Below are 8,134 nucleotides of genomic sequence, written 5' to 3' on the forward strand. Positions count from 1 at the left end.
TTCTTGCACATCCATACAACTTGGAAATGTTGGGAAAATCCATTAGGGCAAACAAGACAGAGATCTTCCTAAACCTAGTTAAAGATGGTGTTAATGTCCCTATGATTTTTGATGAGAGTACTTTGTTTAGACAAATTACCAAGGATGGTGCTCCCGTGTTGCCAAGTTCAAACATAACCCAAACATCTAACAAGGAAAAAGAACCTATGGTGATAACTAGTTTCATCCCTACATCAAGTGCTTCAACACAACCTATGTTCCAATTGAGTGCGAAACATATTCAACAAATCATTAGTGGTATGCCCAACACTACTACACATGCTAGTATTCTGTAGCCAACCTTGATAGGTCCAACTGTAGGATACTTAAACATTGGGCAAGTACCTATACAATAGATGGAAATCCCAACACAACCAATATATTCCTCTTATTACAAATGTCAACAAGTATGATGACAATGTGTACCAATTCCAATGACTACATATCAATTCATTGGTTAGAGTGGTGCATCACGACCTCCACCACCTCATAATAAGTTTGAGAATCCATACAACTTTGGAGGTGGGTTCATCAATTTCCAATAATCACAAATGCAACCAAACCAAGATCTAGTCCAGGAGTTGCATGAACTTCAAAATTTGGTCCATAACATGAACAACAAAGGGGTGAAGGATTTGTCTTTTGAGGAAATATGTCCCTTTTCAATTGATAGATCCATTAACATGATACTATTTCCACAAAACTTTGAGATTCCTAAATTTGATAAATACATGAGAGAAACATGTCCCATCACACATCTCAAGGAATTTTTTGTCTTATTTCAAGAAGTGGCCTATAACGGAGGATTATCTTAAGAGGCTCTTCACATGAAGTCTTGGGGGCCCTACACTTGAGTGGTTAATGAACATGCCTAGAGGTTCCATCACCTCTTTTAATGACTTGACAAGGAAATTCATAACACAATATTCTCACAATATTGAATATCATGCCTCATTGAGTGATTTGTGCAACACAAAACAATGAAACGTGAAACATTTGCCAACTTTCTACAATGATGGAGACATCTTGCTAATTGCATGCCATACAAAATTGAAGATCACCACCTGGTAGACATATTTATGAAGAATTTGATCCCGAAGATATATTTCCAAATGAAGATGGTTGGTCCTGATGACTTTGCCACATTACTCAAGAAAGGCAAGAACATTGGAAATGGGCTCTTAGACAAGGGTCCCATTAAACATTATAGCTCTTTATCCTCAAACAAAAATAAAAACAATAATAGAAAGCCCAAATTTTGGTCAAAAAACAAAGGTGTTACCCACGATGGTGTCACTAATGTCAAAAGAGTACAAAACCTTCAAGGTGGTAACAACAACAACAACAATAACTATCATAACCAAAATTCAAACTGTGACAATCAAAATAAAAATCAAAATCAAAGCAACAATCAGAACAACCAACAATCTTGCAATCAAACACAATTCTTCCCTCATAATAACAACAATACCAACAATAATTACAACCATGACTATGATTAAAACAAGAAGTTCAATAACTTTCATGAGCCCTTAGATTTCATATTCCAAAAGCTAGTGGATCACAATTTGATGGTATTTCCCAACACATAACCTTTTGACAAAAATCAACCCAAATCAAAATGGTATAGGGAAAATGAATACTACAAATACCACCTTATCAAATGACATGATACAAAGAAAATATGAAAATCTAAGTCTTCATTTGAAATCTTGTGGATGATGGGGAAATTGAGGTAGAAGGAGACCACCCTGTAAAAATGCTAAACTGAAGATATTTCAAAAATTGTTTCCTGACCACAATAATGACAATAACAATAATGGAAACAACAATACAAATAATGTCAATTGAGCTTCCATGTCTAATGTGCTACACTATGACTATTCTACTAACCACATATTAGGATTTAACTCCTTGTGTGGTAAAATAGAAATAAATGATATATCTAGTTTTGACTCCATGTGTGGACGCATTGAAGAAGTGGACACACATGTAAATACTCTTGTCTTACAAGAAGCTAATTGTGATGCAACCAATCAATAGGGAAGAATTACTTTGCAATTTGCCACTCCCAATCCCACTAATCCATTAGTTCCACATGCACTTGCCACACCATCCACTTCACAAAGACCTGCTTCTCGCTATGACATATTATCCTAGTTAGGGAAGAATCCTATACAGATATCCATTCTAGAGCTTCACACCACCTCACCTATCGACAAGAAAATTTTGGAGACTACTCTTTTAGAATCTTGTGTTCCTGAAAATATTGATGCATCCCAATTCACCATGATGATTGGAAATGTTTCCACACAACAACACCTTGTCTTCATAGACAAAGATTTCCAACATCCTAATTGACATCACAATTTGTCAGTCCACATTGAAGTCCTTATATAGTGACATAAAATAAAATGACTCCTTATAGATAATGAATTTGATTTGAACCTTTGTACATTGAAGATGATCTATTTCTTGGGGCTTCCAAAAGACCTCCTAGATATCAATAAAATGATAACAATCAAAGCATATGATGAAAGAGAAAGAGAATCAAAAGGAGTTATCATTCTACCACTAAAGGTTGGGATAGCTATAATAAATATTAAATGCCATGTCCTAGTTTTGGACTTTCCATATAACATCTTGCTTGGTCAACCTTGGATATATACACTCAAAGTGGTCCCATCTACATATCATTAATGCTTTAAATTTCCCCAACAAGGAAGAGAGGTCACAATTCTAGGTAATCCTTTACCTTTTTCTTTTTTGTAAGAGATTGGAAGGTGCCCCAACAAATTTTTGTCCCATTAGTGAGTTTGCTAAGGTTATACCTAGATATCTCACAATAATGGAATCACCTTCTACAACAGTACCAGAGTTATCCAATATTGATTCTAGTTCCCATAAAGGAAAAGAGAAGGTTGAAGATATTAGGGTCCATACTACAGTGAAGAGGTTACTTTTGTTGACCAAGGAATGGGAGAGTATAAGTTTGAAAATTCCTTGTGTGTTGGACAACTACCACTCTCCCCCTAATCCTTTGTAAAATCTTCTCAAATACCACCTTCTATAAATAGGGATACTATGCATGTTAATAAGACAACATTTGAACATTTGGGTTCACTTAGTGATGAACACATGGAGTCTAATATCTTAGATTGGCTATATTTTGATAGAAAAGATGAGCTTGTGGAATTCCCTAAAGATAAGTATGTTAAGGCTCCTCCCATCATTGAAAACATGGGATATCATGGCACTGGCCTTAGACCTAAAGAAGATGGAATCACACAACCCCTTGAGGCTAATAGTTATCCTAAAGGATGTGGTTTGGGCTCCATTAAAGCCAAGATGTCCTTTGCTGACAACTATTGTATGGTTGAACCTGATTCTGAGACTAAGGAGGAGGAATTATTTGAAATCCCCTTCTAGTACATTGAAGATGACCTAGATAATAATTTCCATACCATTACCATAGCCGACCTTTCATCTATTGACTTACCCCTCACCAACCCTGACATGATAAATTGGGACCTTCAGGACACACCACTAGCTCTTGATATTTATAACTCTAATGAAGCAATGATAACACTCTTTGGCCTTAAGAATCTCTAAGATTATGAAATGAGATCCAATACAATGAGGAAGCCTACTTTGGTAACCAATTCAACTCTCTTAGTCAAAAAAGTGAAAAAGAAAATTAAAATAAAAAATAGAAGAAACATCCTCTAGTGAAAACTCTTTTGGAGCACTTTTGGATGAAGAAAAAGACAAAATAAAGGATGCATCTTCTAGTGAAAACCTCCTAGAGGCATTAGAAGAGGGAGAGACTGACATGCCATTCAGATCTTTACAACCAAAAAGGTCATCTATATTGAATGACGACACAATTCTAGTTAACTTAGGCATGGTAGATAATCCACAAAATAACCTACATTGCAGCTACCCTAAGTCTCGAAGAACAAAAAGTAATGACCGAGTTCCTACAAAAAGGGAAAATCAATTTTACATGGACATACAAAGACATACCTAGTTTAGACACAAATTTGGTTGTGCATCACTTAGTAGTAGATCCAAATATTAAACCTCTGAAGCAAAAGTTGTGCAAGATGCATCCTAAGGTAGCATTTTTTGTCAAAGCAGAATTGTAGAAAATGCTAGAGGCAAAATTAATCCGACCAATTGATTATCCTAAGAGGGCTTCCAACATTGTTCCTATAGGAAAAGCATTTGGGGGGATCCACATCTATTCAGATTTTTGAGATTTGAATCCTGCATGTCCTAAGGATGATTTTCCACTTCCTAACATAGACATCATAGTGGATTTGACTGCCGAACATGAAACGTTGTCTTTAATGGATGGTTTCTCTAGTTACAATCAAATCAAAATTTCAAAAGAAGATCAACATAAAATGACATTTACTACCCCATGGGGAACCTTTTGTTACTAGGTCATGCCTTTTGGCTTGAAGAATGCTAATTCCACCTATCAATGTGTAATGACTACAATCTTCCATGATCTTTTACATGTCATAATGGAGGGCTATGTTGATGACATTTTAGGAAAATCTAAAACACATGATTCCTACATTGATATGCTCACCACCATTTTTGAAAGGTTGGAGAAATATAAAGTGTGCCTAAATTCAAAGAAGTATTTTTTTGTGGTCAAATTAGGCAACTTGTTAGGTTACATGGTGTCAAGAAGAGGCATTGAGGTAGATCCCACCAAAGTGAAAGCCATCATGGAAGTGACTCCACCTACTACATTGAAACAACTCTACAGTTTTCAAGGAAGGGTACAATCCATCAGACAGTTTGTACCCCAGTTAGTAGATAAGGTTCATCCACTCTAACATTTACTTTGAAAAGATACTAAGTTTTAATGGGATTTCCTATGTTAGAAAGCATTTGAGAAATTTAAAGTATACTTGGCTAATCCACCAGTTCTAGTCCCTCCAATTGTAGGACGACCATTGATTTTATACATCTCTACCACTTCAATTGCCTTAGGTGCTCTTTTGGCACAACTAGATGACAAAGATAATGAGCAAAGCATATATTATCTCAGTTGAAAATTAGTTGGCTATGAGTTGAATTACACTGCTATTAAGTGATCTTTCTTGGAGGTAGTCTTTTGCACATAGAAACTATGCCATTATATGCTTAATCATACTACACATCTCATTGCCAAGATAGATCCACTCAAATATTTGCTATCAAAATATTCCCTCATTGGTTGAGCTGTCAAATGGGTCTTGATTTTGAGTGAATTTGACATTGTCTATAAAGATCACAAGGCCATTAAGGGACAAGTAATTAAAGACCAGCTTGCTAAAGCTCCTCTTTAAGGAGATCATCCTATTATAGAAAATTTTCTAGATGACACAATTATGACTATTACCCCTAGTACATAATGGAAACTATATTTTGATGGTTCCTACACACAAAAGGGATTAGGGGCAAGAATTTTATTTGTTACACTGCAAGGAGAAATTATTCTTAAGTCTTATAAAATTTCATTCCCTTGCACAAACAACATAAATGAGTATCCTTGTATCGAATGTTCCCCCTGGTCTTGTTGGGGGCTAGCTAGCTATGGGCTCTCCTAGAGAGATTTTTGTTGCTTCTGATTCCCATGGGTTCCATTATTTAGTTTCTTCTAGGGACTAGATTGTTGAGGTAGGTAAGGTGGAGGATGGTTGGACTATGGTAAAAAGAAATAAAACTAAGCCATCTGCTCCTCCTTTAGAAATGAACCTCTGATCATGCAAGGGAGGCTCTAAATCAAAGGGAAAATTAGGAGCTCCATTGTAGTATCTGGCTCTCAGTTTGTTTTTTTGCCTTCATTTTGGCTGGTGATAGGTTTTTCTATCACCTTGGTTACCCTTTGTTTGGGGGTGACCAATTTCTCTTTTGTCTATTGTAATTTTGCTTTTGTACTCATTGAAAATATTTAGACTTGTACAGGGTTTTAGGCACCCTTCAAAACCTATTTTTCTTAATAAAAAACATAAATGAGTATGAAGGATTAGTAACAGGGCTTTGTCAAGCTATCAGATGGAATATTAAGAACCTACTTGTCTTTGGAGACTCTCAATTGGTCATTAGCCAAGTCATGGATGAATACCAAACAAAGGATGAAAAGTTGTTGCCAATATCACCAGATAGTTGAAGATCTTAAACAACACTTCACTGTAATAGTCTTTTAGTAGATACCAAGGACTAAGAATAAAGTAGCAGATGTCGTGGGCACCACGCATCCATGATTTCCATGCCTAAGTACAGTCCTAAGTGTGAGTTTCTTGTTGAGAATATTTTTCTTCCTACTTATGATCAACCTAAATTAGCTGGTGTGTGAGATTGTTAGTCCTAAGTCTCCATGGTACTTTGAAATTTTTTCCTACCTTCATCACAAAACAATCCCCATAGCCCTTTCCACAAACCAAAGAAAAACCTTCATCCATCGCACTACCCGATATATTATCCTAGGTGATACAATTTTCTTAAAATACTTCAATGGAACCCTCCTCTGATGTCTCAATGCAGATGAAGCCAGAATGGTGTTATAAGAGGTTCACCAAGGAATTTGTGGTGCCCATTCTAGTGGCTTTATGTTAGCAAAAAAGCTCCTCATAATGGGTTACTATTGGCCTACTATGGAAGTGGATGCCTATCATTTTATGAAAAGATGTGTTCCTTGTCAACAACATAGAGATTTGATACATGCTTCCACCCAAGATCTTTAACCAACCATCACACCATGGCCCTTTTCCTACTGGGGATTCAATCTTGTTGGTCAAATATATCCAAATTCTACAAATGGCCACAAGTATATTATTGATGCCACCAAGTACTTCACAAAGTGGGTCAAGGCTATTCCTTTAACCTACACCACTGAAAAAGAGGTTTCAAAGTTCATCTTGAACTAAATTATCTATTTTTTTGGTATATTTCAAGACATCATGACTGATAATGAAACTCCTTTCAAAAATCAGGAAGTTGCTAAATTGTGTAGAAAATTTAGAATCACCCAACATTTTTCCATCAAATACTTCCCCTATGGAAATGGTCAAGTTGAAGCCACCAATAAAACTATTTTGAAAATCCTAAAGAAAATTGTTGATGCAGTTGGCCATGATTGGCACCTCCAAATTGCTCCTGCCCTTTGGGCCTACTGCACCTCCATCTGTACCCCTATAGGAGCCACTCCATTTTCCCTTGTTTATGGTCCTAAGGCTATTTTACCCATTAAAAGTAAGCTCCCTTCCCTCAGAATCTCTCTAAAGAATCTGACGTTCGAAGAAGAATACCAAGTTGCTTGCTTACAAGAGATGCAACTCCTTGATGAAAGACACCTCAATGCCCTAAACCTTCTTCGCATGTATCAAAATCACCTTCAATTTCAGTTTCACAAAAAATTCAGACCTTGGGAATTTAAGGTGGGTGACTTAGTTTTGCAACATAACATGAGGAACCTCCAAAATCATGAAAAGAAAGAAAGGTTTGAAGCTAATTGGCTTGGTTTGTATATCATTACAACCAAATATGGTTCTGGAGCATATTAGATTGCCACTTCAGAAGGAGATCTACTCCCTAAGCCTACAAATATCCAACATCTCAAGTTGTTCTATGCTTGAGACATATAGTTCCTATATAGTGTTGTTATAGTTCCACAAAATTAAAAAATATTTAAAAATCAAAAAACTCGAAAAACATTTGTAAAATGTTCCTAAAAAAGTTAGTTGGTCCATTATCTATAAGGCTCATCTCTCTTCACTACATTTGCCCTCATTTGATCCCATCTTTGTGCAAAACTCCTATATGACTTATGCTTTCCATACATCTAATAAAAGACCTCTTGTATGTAAGGAATCCATTCACTTCCACCTTTCAAAAGACCTCTAGTCTGTGAGGCATTTTCCCGTTGAGTTTTTTTCCTCATCCCATTACACCAAGATTTTTCCCACAATAGTGACTGCAATAGTACCTAAACAAAATCACCATTTAAGACTTAATAATTCAAGAAAATTGTTCTTGTTACAGCCCTTATCAACAAACATTTGTGACAACAACATCAAACAAACAAACTTTCATA

This window comes from Cupressus sempervirens, chromosome 1, assembly GCF_028749045.1.
Source record: "Cupressus sempervirens isolate cs-2001-9-10 chromosome 1, ASM2874904v1, whole genome shotgun sequence".
Lineage (NCBI taxonomy): Eukaryota > Viridiplantae > Streptophyta > Pinopsida > Cupressales > Cupressaceae > Cupressus > Cupressus sempervirens.